The following is a 15,892-nucleotide window of genomic DNA, read 5'->3' on the forward strand; positions in this document are numbered from 1 at the left end:
CAGCATCTGCAGTGAGACGTGAATCCGGCCAACTTGTGTCTTAGATATTCATTCCCCTGCACAGTTGAGTGTTTCGCTTAATCCAGTCGGAAACCATCCGTCCCCAGCAAGCTCCTGCTGACTCCTCCTGCTCTTGATGGATTGAGAAACAGTCCTACACCCAGAAAGTTTGCTGGTGTCAAACCACCTTGTTTTTCTCAGCTTAAATAAACCATAAGAGGTCTTACTGCTTATTGATTGACCTCTTACACTAGGTCATGTAACTCACAGTGATTATATTTTTGGAGCGAGTGACTGTTGAAGGTGATTTTGACAATACCATGGCTTTTCAAACCACTTCAACACAATCTCCACACTTAAAATAATAGACTGTAATGTTCACTCTGCCCTTGCCAACTGACATCACTTGAGCCACTTGAGGCTTAGGAAATGGTTCAAGACTTATCTTTCTTTTCCTCTTGCTTGTAGCCTGGTCTGCAGAATATGTTCAGAGAGGGTAGCCACATGCAGAAGCGACCTACCTATGTATTTATCTGCCTATTTTGGCATGCAGAGCCTTGCAAGTATCTTCAGTCCTGTGGTCCTTGACTGCTCAGTGCAGCACAGAACCAGCAGAGTCCCATCCATGACTTGTTCAGTGAAGCAAGTGTTCATTTAAATAGGTTCCATGTACGCTGAGGCTTGTTTGCTTTGGTTGATAATTGTTATACTCAGTAGAGATAGAGCTTTGTGTTTATAGTGCAGGTTGTTTTGTTTGTGTTATTCAGTCTTTTCCTTGAAATATGACCGCTCCTTATACACAAATATTTTCAGAGGCATTCAGTGAGGAAATGACCTTGTTAGAACGTGGAGCATCTGAAATTTACTTCAGGAGACAGTGTCTAATTTCTGGACTTTCGGAGGAAACACATGAGTCTTTTTGACTCTTGACTCTTTTGGTGGTATTGCCAGGTCCCAGGGCTGTTGTGAATGGTTTCCTCCAGGAAATCCAGGGATTTCATCCAGGGAACTCCAGCTGCTTAGATGAGATAACTGTGCCTAAGCAAGAGGGAAGGCTAACACATTATTAATAGATGAGATAACTTTGTAAATTAAACAAATCAACCATACCTCCATTTATCTCTAGATACATGGGTAATTCAACTTTAATGCTGCTATCAAAAGCTTTTAATCATAATCTTGTTTTAGGTCTTGTTTGTGTATAGTTTAAGTGCACAGGAGCAAATAAGATCATTTTCAACCTCTGTCATTTCTTGGAGATGACTCTGTACGCTGTGCAGGCTAGCATACTCTCCTTAAAGACATTCTTTAATGTACTGCTGTGGCTGGCTACACAGCCTTGCAAACTGCAGTTGAAGAGCCACTGGCATAGGCATAAAGTGGAATGTTGTCTGAAAGGCGGATTTGTTGCCTGGTGTGCAGTAAGCCAGTCTCACACACAGAGTTGAAATACTGATTTATTGCAAAGTTGCACGTACTTGGATACTAGGTGGTATCCCACAAAGCTAGCACACCCCAGATTTTCAGGACATTTTTTAATACGTAATCTTATCACTTGACCACCATCCCGATACAGCCTCTGGCCTCCAATTTGTCACTTACAGACAGAGCTGATACCCCCTTCTGCAGGCTATGCTCATTATGCTAATTAACAACATGTTGTGTCAAGATGCTCCTGTCTTCAAAAAGAAGTTTAGTGAGTTTCTCTACTTGATCAATTTAGCAGCTTCAAATATGGTCATCCTGACCTAGATAAAAAAAAAATATTTGCTATAAGTAAGCATCCCCATTCAAAGACCTGCACAAAAATTATTTTTAACTTGACTGACAGTAGGGACACAGCATTGTTTGAAGGCAGATTTATTTTAGAGCTGTTCATAATGTTAACAATCCTATCAGGAGTATTGTGGGTTTTAGTGTTTCCTTAAGTCTTGAATTTCAGATGATTTATAATGGTAATCATGGAACAATCTGAATTCCCATTTTCACTAAGAAAAAAAACCAACAAAAACAAAGCAGAAAAATAAATGTCTGGTCCCCCATAGTTGCAAAGAGAACTCTGAAACAGTGACCCTGTGGAATTCCAAAACAATAATAAATGAGGAGAGAGTTGAACAAGATGGTGTTTTAGAGTCCGACTTTCTGAATCTATAACTCCATTATAAAGCACAGTTAATGATTTTGGGTTACAACTGGTGATTTTTAAGGACAAGATTCATCTGGCAGAAGTTAATACAAATGCTTCTGGTGAGTATTTTAGCCTTTGAAGTAGCTGATATTTGTTACAAGGACGTACTGGTCCAAAAATGCTTTTTCCCCATGTATGACCTAACATAACAAAACAATAACCAACAAAAAAAGAAATCTCTTCTGTTGACTGTGTTGCAGATTAATCTAACCCGCAGTATCCCACCCTACTGAATTTAGTTTAAATGCTACCCACCTGTTTTTCTTTACAACAAACTGGGGCCATACTGCATTTTTAGCTTGTTATTTATTTATGCTGGCAGTGAGGTCTAATGTTTCATCTCTCACCCTTCCTGGTAATTGTGATACAAGGATCTTTATGTGAAGTCTCATTCCTGTGGTTTTATCTATTCTTATGAAGAAAAGAAAAAGCTCATTCATCAGTGGAATGACTTCCTGGTAGCGTGAATGACAATATTTTTTTACCTACCTGTGTAGAGAGTTAGGAGAATTGATTAGCTAATGTTTGTGAAAGTCAGCTTTTAAGTGTTATAAAATGCATGAGCTGGAATTCCGTTGTTCATGACAGAATGGCTTTACCTGTGAGAAACTGCCATTTACACTGAAGCTGATGTACCAGGGTAATGTGTCTGCATGTGCTGAGTTATGTGTTTGAGTCCTGACTCAATTACATTTTACCTGATATGACTTGAAATAAGTGTGTATGCAATTTCACTTCTCTCTGCGAACACCAGTCCTTCTGCTAGTGGAATCAGGGTCTAAATCTATTTCAGAAGCATCTTTTGTTTTGATGTGATTTCTGGGAAGGTGAAGGACTGAAGGAAGAGAGAATACTTCTTGGGTGCCATCAGATGTCATACGTAAGTATATGGGTCCTGTGACAGCGGCTGACACAGGCTGCACCTTCTGATAAAACATGGACTGCCAGGTGCTTTGCTTATCAGATTTTATGGTGGCAAATTTTGTAATAAAAGCTATTTTGGTTGCACTTTATTCTCCAGAAGCTTCAGAGTGAGTTAAGCTGTATACAATCTTGCCCTCTGCTAATATTCAGTATTGCTACGCTAGTCTGCCTTTGAAGAGCAGTAGTGCACTAGTGCACAAGTCAGAAATCCTAGTCCAATTTTCTTTTCCTCTGCCTTGTCACTCACGTGTGCAGACTTGGTGCATTGCTGCTGGCACACTGAAGGAGAATCGATGTACCATTTCTTTCTCTTTCCTTTGCAGGTTGAAGAGGGAGGCAAAGCAGACTCCCTGCCTTCTAAGCTGCAGGCTGGTGACGAGGTGGTGAACATCAATGAGGTGCAACTGAGCAGCTCCAGGAGAGAGGCCATTTCCCTTGTTAAAGGGTCCTACAAGAAACTCAAGCTAGTTGTTCGCAGGTAGGCAAGATACAACACTCCCTCCCTCTCTCCTGCCCATAGGGTGTCACTACCATCCCCTTCACATCTGCAACTGAAAATCAATGGCTTGGCCTGATCTTGGCAATAGCCTTTTTTTACGCACGCAGGCATGAGCTCAAGGGAAAACGTTTGTTCTTTTCAGCAAACATTTCTATGACTCCTTTGTCACTGATACATCCAAGTATGTGAACTACTTATCCAAATCTTGCACTTCAAACCTGCCATGTGACAATCCAGGAACCTTATTCAGTGATTTCCAGGCAGTCCCCATCACCATTGTCCTGTCAAGTGCCTGGGGCTTCTGTGAGAAGGTGGTAATTCTGTACATAACTCTTGTCTTGTTTTCTCCGTTTGGTCACTGTTGTTGTGGCAGCAGAAATATTTCCACTGGCCTGAACAGAATTTGAAGCTATTTCATGTTCTGCAGATGAGTGATAAAGAGGCCATGCTGACAGAGAGTAATCTTATCTGCATTGTACTCAGGGTGGGACCTAGCAGGAAGATCAGCCACTTTACCTGTGTCTTTTGATCAACAGCCCCTGTACCATCACTGAATGAGTGATCTCGCTTCACCCGTTCAGTCCTGCCATTTCCCTGGCTGTCAGAACCCTTATAAATGGTAATGAGTAGCAATGCTTGCATGGTGGGTCTGATGGTGTTCACTCAGCTGCACAAACTGTGCCAGTACCTGCACAAATAATGCCAATACCCCTTGGTGACAGGCAGAATATCTTACTGTCAGGTCACAGAACCTGATGCCCATTTTGAATTATAATAGTTTGGATTTAATTTTTTTCTGGTGTTAATTAAGACCTTAACAGAGATGCTTCCTGTCTGTTTTTCACTGTGGGCATGTTCAACAGTTCTTTTCTTCTGTGCCAGTTAGGTGATAGCTGGTATCGTTTTATGGAGTGCTCTGCCCTGAATTTCCATGCTCAGACAGAGAGGAATCTGGGTCAAGATCAGCATAGCTGAGGAGCTGTCATTAGTCAAACAAAAGGTGTCAGTTTGAGTCACTAAGTTGGAGCAACTGGCTAACATCCCAGGGGGTGATGTCTGAATGGGACAGGCATGAACAGCTCAGACACCCTTCTGTTTTCTGGAGTAAAAGTATTCATATCTACTGGCTATATTGTGCTGTTTACATAAGTGTCTTCAGGGACTGAAAATGGCCTTATGAAAAATTCCATGTACTGAAGTGGTACCTTGCTTCCGTAGCTGGTGGAAGGATAATTTTAAATGCAGTTGATCACTTCTGAAAACATTAAGAATCAGCCAGCAGTGTTTTATATTTCAAATTACACCTCATAGTGTAATAATAGTTTATCTCTCAATTATTTTTAAGTTCCTAAGACCTTTTCAACTTCTCTTTTTCTTTCTAATGTGTGTGCATCAGTATTTGTTGCTTTCCATGATTGGAATACTGTTGTGAACTTGAAGAAACTTTGGTTCAGAGTCTTTCATGGTTTCAATTAACCACCAGTAGAAGTAAGATCAAGCACACTAACTATAAGAGGTGTTACATTCACATAATATCCTCTTACCAAGATGCTATAAGCCCTTACTGCACATTTAAAGCTCAGTAAATCTATAAGCTCAAAACTGAAAAAAATTACAATCAGATGCTAAGAGCCCTTCTTAGGTGTCAACTTCTGTTCAGACAGTTTGACGTAGTCCCAGCTGAGAAAGCAATGACAGAACAAAAAAATGAGGTGTTGAGTGCTTTGTGGGCAGTGGGTCAGAAGCTACAGCACCAAAGGTGTGTAGGATATCTTCACCCCAGACCTAATGAGTTTAGCTATTTAGTAAAGGAAGTGACAGTGTGCTTTCCATCTAGGGGTTTTTTTGTATGTGGAGAAGAAAATGTCTTGCAGTGCTACACTGTCTAAAAATAATTTGGGAGGTTAATGTAAATTATTTACAACCATTAATCTCAAGTGCAGGTTTCTTTGCTGCAATACCAGCAGTCCTAAAACTCTCCAAACAGTCATTTGCGATTCCAGTATTAATAAGAACTTTCAGGGAGACACAAACTCATAGTGGTGTGGACTTTACCCCTTCAAAGTCATATGCAAACAATAGCAAAGTCTGCTTGATGTCTGTCTTTTTGGTTCTTTCCAAAGCATATTCAAGGTCAGCATATTTTTGAAAATTATTTCAGAGATAATATTGAAGCATATTTTATATTTGAAGCATATTTTTAGAATGTTTTTCGTATTAAAAAATTCGGGAGTTGTCTGTTGCAGTGAGATGATGACATGAGATGTCACATCATACAGAAAGCTTGGAATTTTTATTCAGAAGTTTTGTAGTAAGAACACCAAATAGATGTCATACAGAGCACATTTGATGCACTCCAGATATCTGTGTAGCCTGCACAGCAGGTTGTGACATAATCTCCGTTTTTATTTCAGAACAAAGTTGAGCTTTTAGTTCCTATTGCAGCTGAGTAAACATACACGTGTTACTAAGCAAAAATTGGTGATTACAGTTTGATGCAATGATGAGTAATTTTTCTTGGAATGTCAACTGCAACGTTCAGTACTGATGCCTCAGCGTCTGTAGTCATTCTATTATTGGTTACTTTAACAAAAGAGAAGAATGCAAATAGTTAGAATGACAGGAATGTGAAGGGAAAATCAGAGAAAATTCAGTATGAGAGGAAAGAGGAACGTAAACAGAGGTGAGAAAACTGACTCATCTCACAATGATACTTACTATAAATGAATGGCTATGGGTAAATAGGCAGTACCGGAATAGTTAGTACACTGTACGTAGGACCGTAGTGTGACTTGCACTTCTGTGCAAACATCCTGCTGACGTCTGGGAGGAACTTGCAGTAGGAGAGACATATGAAGCTGTGAATATATCTGCATTCTATTTCCTTGCTCCTGAGCTTAATATAGACTTGGAACGCAATATCTTTTAGCAAGTTTTATTTTGTTAACATCCTTTTAATTCAAACGTGAGAAAAATAATTCAAAAGAAGTAGCAACTTATTACAAGCAGTCTGTGGGCCCTAGATCTGATTCTGAAAGAAGCATCCAGTTGGTTGGTTCAAATTCAGAGGCGGCTTCGCCTTTTTCCTGAAGTTAGTGTCTCCTGCTGCTTCTCTAGCGTAAGATGAATTGTCAGAATTGAACAGTCTTGCAGATAAATAAACTATCCTTTACAGAGTGGTTGCTTCTGTAGCTTCTCTATCAGTGTGATCTTTGTAAATGTCTGGAAACCCAGAGCAGACAGGGCCACGGTAAGCCTGCGCTGTTGGAAGATGTGATGATTATTTCTGGGCTGAAAGTTAACTGGTTAGCAGTGAGAGGAGTAGTGTAAATGTATCAACAAGTGACTGAAAAAAATGGCAGTGGAAAGGGTGACTGAAACACACCATTCACAACATTAGAAAATAAGCCTATACCCTGTTTGCATTTCTTTCCTGTGGGTATGGTACCAAAGCCAATTGCGGTGCAGTTAGGGGATTTAGATGGGGCAAAGCCCCATTGATTAGGCTACCCATTACATCCTTTGTAAATATGGCTAAGTTGTTAGCATGTGGTGTTGCAATGTAAAGATAACAGACTGGCTGGGTGTGCATTGGCTTATTGAGAGCCACCACATGCTGGAAGAGTCTGAAAGCGTAGCAAAAGAGTAATTGCATTTCATATGTGAATCACCTCAGCAGCTGGAAAGCAGCCTTTGGTGCTGTCTCTTGGGCAACTCCTACTACATGGCAGCTCTTCTTTTCCAACATTAACAACCCTTAGCAGCCAGAGGAAATATAATTGGTCCATTGCAGATGCAAAGCTGAGGCAGGGAAAGATTTGCTCTATGTGACACAGGTCTCTGCAGAGGCAGAAGGTGAACCCTAGAGTAAATACTGTGCCTGATCCCCAAGATGATCCTTCCAGTTTCTAAAGGGGATCTGTCCATTCAGTATCTGAAGGTATGCCATAAGAAAGAAAGGGGCAGTCTCTTTAGTAAGGCCGAGGAAAATGGTTTCAAAGAAAAAGAGGAGGGATTTAGACTAATTTAAGAGACTGTTCCTAATGTCCTTAAGTTTCTTTATTCCCATTCCTCATTCTCCTTGTTCTCACTTTGCTTGCTCATTTCCAGAACAACACAATGCGTGTGTTTGTGAATATTTGTAGCCTCAGGTCTGCAGCTGGTGTGCCATAGGGAAACTTTGCTGTTGGTTCACACTTCTTAGTGCTGAAGCGTGAAGAAGCCAGAGTGAGAGTTGCTCTGCATGTCAGAGAAGTACAAAGCTTTATTTTTTTGTTTCCTTTAAAGCAAACAGCCTTTTAAATTAGCAGTGGGCAAAGAGGCAAGGTAACAGTGTGCTACAGGGAAGAAGGAACAAGTGTTGCTTCACTGGTCACAGACTACAGGAACATGCCAACAGGGTAGGAGCACAGAAGAGGGCTCCCCACAGTTTTCTCTCAGTCGTCTTCAGTGTATGGATATCACTGCTGGTGACAAGTGCCTCTGACTGCAGACCTGAGCAGAACCAGCCCTCTCAAGCCCGAAGAATCCACAGGCTGATGCTGGGGAGATCTTTTTGCTCATGCTTTGCAAGATTGGCAATGATCAGTGTGAATCACTGCTTTGTTTAATTTTGTTGGAGGAATCTTGTGTACTGTCATCCGTAAACTACCTTAGGTAGTTTTTGATGCTCAGTTGATTTTTAACCAGTTGGAGGAGACAGCGTGTTCGAAAGCTGAAGCCACGAGCCACAGAAATAGGACTCACTTGTTTAGTTGATGAAGACTTCTACCTGTTTGCAGATCGGTTTCTTCTGTTGCTTGCTCTCCATCTTCAGTGTCTAAGCAGAGTTGGATGAAATTTTAAAAAGTCCCCGACCTTTTCAGTCTTATCAGTTCAATCTAATTGTGCATTCTTGTATCAGTTGAAGGTAAGGTTCCAAGTCTGTGTGCACTGCCTTGTCTGCTTTACAACGGCCACAGCAGCCTACAGCAGTTGCCCAAAATAGACTTTTCCACAGGTCAGTAAGCAAGAATGGCTGTTAGAGCGTCACACTGTTTACATAGTTTTACATTCAACATGTTCATAACAGCAGCGATTAGATCAGCGAGGCATGATGGCAAATGTAGCAGCTCTGCGAAAATGCTGAAGGCAACCACAGTCACAGGGACAGCAACTCTCAGCCACCCTTTCTAACACAAACGCTGTTTGAACCAGGGCCTCCTACAAGCCATTCCTTCGAGTTGCTGTGGCATTCACTGTTGCCTGGTGCAGGAATGAGAGGGCTGAAAATATTAAGTCATTCTTGTTGACATCAGTGTGTTGTGACTTGAGTTGGGCAGTTTGGTCTGCGTTCTTGGTGGATGTAACCCAGCTCCATTGCCTCAAATGGTGTTCAGATGAGTTACTTCAGGTCAGAATTTAGCCCTGAGATTCTTTAAACCCTTGGATTTAGCGTCAGGCTTGGTTAATGAATGCAAAGCTCTATTAAAATTTGCTAGTGGAACAGCAAGTAAATTTCTCTGCAGAGAATTGCTAATGTAGGCCTGTACTCTGTACATGCTGACATGCAGGAGTCTTATAGAGCTCTTTTGGGCTGTTGTTCTTAGCGTTCAGGCCAGCACATAGGCTCTGACCTGGGATGTGAGGAGTTCTGATGATACTTGCATCAGTGGAGCTAATGAGATTGTGTGGAGCATAAATCTCAAATATCTGTGGTCTTCATCAAAACCTGCTGCGCATCTCCATGATGTGAAATGTGTGTTCTTAGCATGTGTCCTGTCACACACAGATACAAACTACTATAGAAAGTCTGTTCAAGTATTGTTTAGGTAATATATACAATATTGTATCATAAATGAAGTCCATTCTGTTCCTGAAATATGTAGTTGCCGTAACATCGTGTTGCACTCCTGAGGCTTCATGTGGGATGCAGTGGCATGTGAGTATAGCACTTCTGAGACTGCTGCAGTAAAAGCCATCCACAAGCCCTGCTCTTCTTCATAGCAGCCCATGAGTAAACCCTCTGCTCGTGCAAATCAGCCATAGCTTGAATGGAGATGTGGTGCTGTGGGCTTGGTGCTGGCAACAGCACTGAGGTAGCTACTGAAATTTAAGAATATGGCTGCCACTGCTTCTGACACCAGCTTTGCCAGTCCCAGAGATGTGTGCTTTCCTGGTTCTGATTGTGTTTTATGTAGAGTGAAAGACATTTGGCTGTATTTCTCACTTTCTTGGGCAGCTTTATGGTGAGCTGTAAGTAAACATAGAGATAAAAACATAGCAAAGATCAGTATTCAAGAGAGTTGATGTTCTATTTTCAGTGCGAATGGCTGCTAGTTTGTGTCAGCCCCAAACTTAGTAGTGCCCGAAATCAATTCTCCTCTCAGAGAGCCTTCAGGGTAAATATGCAAGTCAAATAAAAGAGGAATGGGGATAGAAAACATTATCCTCATTCTCCTATTGTGCTAAAAACTGTACAGAAAGAGAGGATTAAGCTTATCCATGGCTATAACTGTAATCTGCGTGTTCATTTTCATACTTCCCTACAGATTCCCCCCAGGGTTTGGGTTATTTGGCTTACTCTCTTGGCACAGCCCTGTCTCAGTGCCCCTTGTTTGAACGATGAGACGTGGGAAGAGAAATTGCGCTGCAGCACTGAGACCAGGGACAGCAGAGGAAGATGGTGAAGTCATGTGCTGATTGGGCTGTGAGCTCACCCAGGAGAAACTCCTTGGGAGCACCAGTCCAGTGGGCTGCCTTAGTGCAATGCTGCTTATGCAGCCACAGTGCTGCAAACTCCTGGGGCAGGAAGGACATTGGACTTGTAGGTATGTTTGTTCTGCTTCTGTCTCTGATGTGTCTGCTTTCAGGCACTGTGAGAGAGAAGGCGTTGGGATATGCAAGCCTGTGTTCTGCTGCAGCATGGCCAGTGTTGTGGTGTCAGACAAATCTGGTTCTTATCAACTCATTTAAAGACCTCTGGCAAGATCAGGAATTAAACTCACACTTCTTAGAATACTTATGCCCATTCCATAGCTACAAAATTGTTTTCCTTTCAGCAGCCAATTGCTCTCAGTTTTTTGTTTTTTGTTTTTGTTTTGAAGGGAAAAAAGTCACTCTACCTGGTAAAGGACCACATGGAAGAACTGAAGTGTGGGAGGAAGATGTCAGCATGGCTGACATCTGAGGCTCAGGGCTGATTCGAGCCCGTGGAAATTGGTGGAAAGATTCCCACAAACTCCAAAAGGCTTTGGCTCAGATCCTCACTGAGCAGCGATTTCCCTCATTGACCAAGAGAAAATGGGTTATTCCTAGAGAGAGGGGAAGCTGCTGGCATTTTTACAAAAAGCCAAGTGCCAGCACAATTCTTCAAAGAAGTCTTTGGACTAATCCTTTCCTCTTATGACACTAATGTAATTTTGTGTCGTATTTGACAGCGTGCCAAAAAATTGTGTCAAATAAATCCAAGTTTTGTGAATGAAATTAATTGGAATAGGCGTTGGCTCCCGCCCCACTCTTCAGCAATGCAGGAGTGTGTTTCCAGAGGGCTGCCTTGCAGACTGCTTAGTTTTTGCTCAGTGATGATGACTGGAGGAACAGCAAAAAAGAAGGTTTCGTGCATGTGGAAGCTGTGAGACTGACAGCTTGAGAGGCCAAAACTGACATTAGCACTGGTTAAGGGTTAGCAGGGTGGTCTTGTGCTGAATGTTCAGTTGTGAACTCCTCCATGCATTCCACTGTGCCGCTGGGCATGTCTCCTGGTCTCTCAGCTCCTCACCTGCCAGGTGTTGCTGATGCTTTGTTATCTGAGATCTTTGGGGAGAGGTTCTGTTAAAGGGTATCTTAAGCACGCATAAAAATGAGCTTGCATTTGGAGTCTAACATGGTGAGATAGGACCTCAGCTGATGCAAATAGGTGCCAACTGTCCAAGCCCTGACCTGCTGTTTGTGCAGTATTTGTACAGTATTTCTATGGTCTGTACAGTAGGCTCTCAGGTAAATAAAGTCTTCAAAATTCATCTGTGTTTTGGCTGGAATTTCCAAGTTTTTAACTATCTCAAGCAACATTATTTTCTGCACATTCATCAAAATATTTGCAGATCCTATCTCATTAGAAAAGGTCAATGAGAAGCACAGAGGAGACAGCTAAAAGGTGAATAGAATGTAATTTTGAAATCACTGGCAGCAGGCTCACTGTCTAGGATTTAATTAGGTACAGCTTATGGCTGCCAGGCTTTTAGTAAACTTCCCACCATGAATAGTGAATATGGAGAGGATCTAAGTATGATTTTTAAGAAAGAATTATGGCTACTGTTGGGGACAGTGGAAAAATGCCTTGAAGTACAAGATGCCAGCCACCATAATGTGTTAATCTGTATAGGACATTAAAGGCTGACCCCTCACCTGAGACTGTATTAGAAACAACAATTGCTAGCCACTGCCACTCTGCATTAGCTGCTTCTTTCACCAAGTGCACTTGGATTAGTTTGCCTTCTTCAAGCAGTAATCAGGCTGCAGTTTAATCTGTCAGAAAATGACACTGGAAAATCTCTGCCAGTGCTGGACAAAGTGCTTTTTAGGGTGTGAATCTCCTCCTTTTGGAATTTCCTGTGGATTAAGTTGGAGGTGGATCAGATCACGGTAGTATGAAAATCTAAACAAGCAAGCATGTGTTCTCTGACTGATCTGTGCCTTGCTTCTGTATCTGGGATTGTGTCTAGGCTGACCTTTAGTTGGTAGGGCAAATACCTGGACTTGCATGAGGCTTTGGTTACCTGCCCAGGTGCACAGGACTGCAGGATACAGCCTCACAGCGCAGCTGCAGGAGAAGCTGTGAAAGCAACCAAACATCATCATCTTTATTGTAACAAGCTCCAGTTTCATGGCGTTCATTTCAAGAACTGACTACAAATCTGATTGGTTTGTAAGGGATTTGTGAGTTGCGTGGCACTGACATATGCTGATGCATACATATCCTTAGCTGGGTTAAATATTTACTTTGCTCAGATATACTAATTACCCTGGACTATAAAAAAAATTTTCAATACCTTTTCCATGCTTTTACTGCTTGATGTAAGGTTTTCTTTGGAAGAGAGATGGGGTCAGGAAAGGTTAATGAAATCCAACGTAATCCTACTGATACAAATTGAGTTTCCCTGGATTTACTGCTGTAAAACAGACTTTGGGTGAAGTGGTCACTGTAACTACTTCATGTGTTTTAATGAACAGACTTGTATGGGTCATCCGAATCCTATGGTATTGTTTCTCCCCTGTGGCCAGATGAATGGAGTATCTCAATCAGAGGAATAATAAAGAACAGAGACTGCACAGGCAGTATCGATTGGTCTTTTATATGCACAGCTCTTCCTGTCTGTAGCGAAGGGCAGCCTCACTTCCACAAATGCAGTTGGACAAAGAGTAGTCACGTGTACACGCCTGGCCAAAACATTGGCTACGTTAGTAGCTCTGAAATTGAGAACAATTCCTTTCAAAATGCCTTTTTTCTAGCTTTCTGCTTGCTTTGGCTTTGGCCTTAAAGGGGAGACGGCATCAGTCTTCAGAATGCTAATCTAAAGCAGTCTCAGGGAGGCCATAGCTGCATAAATACACCATGACTAGTTAACTCTTCTCGGTGTCACTTCTTCGTCTGCTGCTTAGCAGGCTTTTAAAAATTACTGAGGTGGAATTGCAAGAGGAGAACGGAGGCAGTAAGTGCCATCCTCTTTCTGTTGTGGATACAGGAAACACTGCCAATATGCTGTTTGGCCTGGGGAACTGGGTGCAGTTCCTCCTGCTGATAGGTAATTTTATGTGGCACTATTCCCTACTCACCTCTTTTTTATAAGGAGCGATACAGCTCTTCTGCACCGGATGTCAGGTACTTAACTGCACTGACGAGGAAGATACAGGGCTAAAAGGGAACACTGAAGTAGAAAAAGGATGGTGAAGATTATGAGCAAGATTGTGAATAGTGTATGTTTTCATGTGATGGCTGAACTGGAGAAAGAAATGTTTGGAGTGAAGTGGAAGTGAGATAGTATGTTCTGTTTGGCCTGGAATGCAACATTTTGTTCTCTGTAGGCAAAGAATGTTAATTTAATTTATAGAATCATCTAGAAAAGACCTTGAACATCACCAAGCCCAACCATCATCCTGACCTACTGAGTCCTGCTGTTTAACCATGTGCCATACCCACACATTTTTTGGATACCTCCAGAGATGGCAACTCTACCACTTCTCTGGACAGCCTGTTCCAATGCTTGGCCGCCCTCGCCATGAAGTTCTTCCCGAAGTCCAATGTAAATGTCCTCTGGTGCAACCTCAGACCATTTCCTCGCATCCTGTCACTTACCACCTGAGAAAAGAGACCAGCGCCTCCTTGCTACAACCTCCTGTCAGGTATCTGCAGAGAGCAGAGGTCTCTCTCAACCTCCTTTTGTGCAGACTAAACAGCCCCAATTCTTTCAGCTGCTCCTCATAGCTCTCACTGTCTGGTCTCTTTGCCAGATTTGTTGCTCTTCTCTGCTCACGCTGCACTGTGTCCTAACATGTGGACAAATGAATAACCTCCACTGTGGGTTTTATCTTCAGCCCTCACTCACAATTATTCAATTACTTTTTACAGACGAAATTTGGGTGGTGAATTTCAAAAGAAATAGTAAATAATTCTTGAGTAGCTGAAAACATTTATTAATCTTTTCTCCTCTCTCCCCTAAATGGGAACTACAAGAGAGGTCTGGCTCCAGATCTGCTGGAGCAGGAAAACGTGGCATTCAGGACAGAGCTGCCTGGCACTTTCACTCAGCAAATTTTCCCTTTCCTCACGGTCTCTGCTCCTGTCTGTCAGGACTGCTGACGACTGCTTGGTAGGAGGGCAGTAATCTGAGCTGCCTCTGCTGAGCAAACCTCTTGCATTTTACTGCGGGATTAGTGCTGAGGTGCCTCTGCGCACAGCACCTGTATCCGCGACTCGTTATCTTAATCGCTCTGCTTCCGTCGCTCCTTTTCTCGAGGCAGCAGTGCCGTTCCCTCCGCTGAAGACCGCGTTCATCAAGCAGCAGGCTGCCTTTGCAGCAGGGATGGGAATACCTGAGACTTGGGCTGATGTCTCACAAGGTAAGCAGCCTCTCGACAGCTAAAGGAAATCAAGCCGGGCTCGGCTTTGTCCCTGCGGAGGCGATCGGAGCTCGCGGCGGGGCTATGGGAGGGGGAGGGCGGGAGTCTTAAGGGCCCTGTTGGACCCAGCATCATAACCTTCAGAGCAAGTGGGCGTCGGAGAAGTGCTGCGGGGGATTATTCAGCTGCTGTTGCGAGCAAGCTCGCAGCAAATGGGCAGCTAGTGCCGAGTAACTGCTTAACTCCTGTCACCGGTTATGGTGTGCTGTGGTGTAAGCAAATCTGTAGGGCTTGAGGCTAAAAGAGTGCCACGTGTTGGCAGCGGAGCTGAACTTGTGTCAGCCTCCTGAGTTGTTTGGGATGTTTAAGGCCATTACCTCTCCTTGGTGTCAATGGGTACAAATAACAACAAGATCTAAGGACGCTGAATCTTAAGAGCAGAGGCTCTGACTCACATCACCTTGATGTGTTGGGTGTATTTTCCAATTTATAGTCTGGAAGACTCTGCTCCAGGAAGTAGAGTTGTTTAAAAGCCAGTATTTCCAACAGTGTTTGATATAGGCAGATGAGTCATACAGTCTGAGGTGCATTCTTCTTGTCTGATCCATACAGTAACATTGCAGATAGCAGAATGAATGTGAAAGAGAATGATTGTTAAGAAAAGGCAATCAGTGTAGCTCCTGTTTGGGCCTACACCACTTTACATTGGTTGAAGAGCTGTACTGCATTGTACACAGCTATACACTCTTTTTAGGCTGACTGTGAATCATGAAACTGAGTACATTGAACTTTGTTTCTGATTGTTTCTGGATACATTAGCTCTTCTAGTAAACCCATTAATCTTGAAACTCATTGCTTGTGTCATTGTTACTTGTATATCTTTAAAGTTTTGTTTGCTTTTGGTAAACCTAACCAACCATTTAGCTGCGAACTTCTGCTGAAACTTGTGGTAACTGTTGTTTATCTGCAATGCAATGATCCAGCCCATCCAGTGACGGCTGGCAGTGCAGGTGAAAGCAAGTTGGAGTGATTCTGGTGGAGCGTTAGAGTCTGTGTCCTGCTTTTTATAACAGGAGGTGTTTATTTTTTTGCTGTAGTTTATCTGCCTAAGAAAAATGACTTGAAACAGTCTGTTCTGAAGCCACAGAAGCAGCAGTGACTTTTGAGTACAGCATGCTGTCTTA

General features: G+C 42.6%; 1 protein-coding gene across 2 annotated transcripts in view; it reads left to right on the forward strand.

The window, feature by feature from the left end:
* The first annotated feature begins 14,523 nt into the window (after positions 1 to 14,523).
* The window catches only part of SHROOM3 (shroom family member 3), an 82,800-nt gene continuing 81,431 nt past the window's right edge, over positions 14,524 to 15,892 (forward strand). For both annotated transcript variants that reach the window (XM_042811864.1, XM_042811865.1), the window contains exon 1: positions 14,524 to 14,708. The gene's annotated coding sequence lies outside the window, so the exon portion shown is untranslated. The remainder of the gene's footprint in view (positions 14,709 to 15,892) is intronic.

Source organism: Centrocercus urophasianus, unplaced genomic scaffold (genome assembly GCF_019232065.1).
Source record: "Centrocercus urophasianus isolate 14NV4802_14NV808 unplaced genomic scaffold, USGS_Curo_1.0 seq_13, whole genome shotgun sequence".
Lineage (NCBI taxonomy): Eukaryota > Metazoa > Chordata > Aves > Galliformes > Phasianidae > Centrocercus > Centrocercus urophasianus.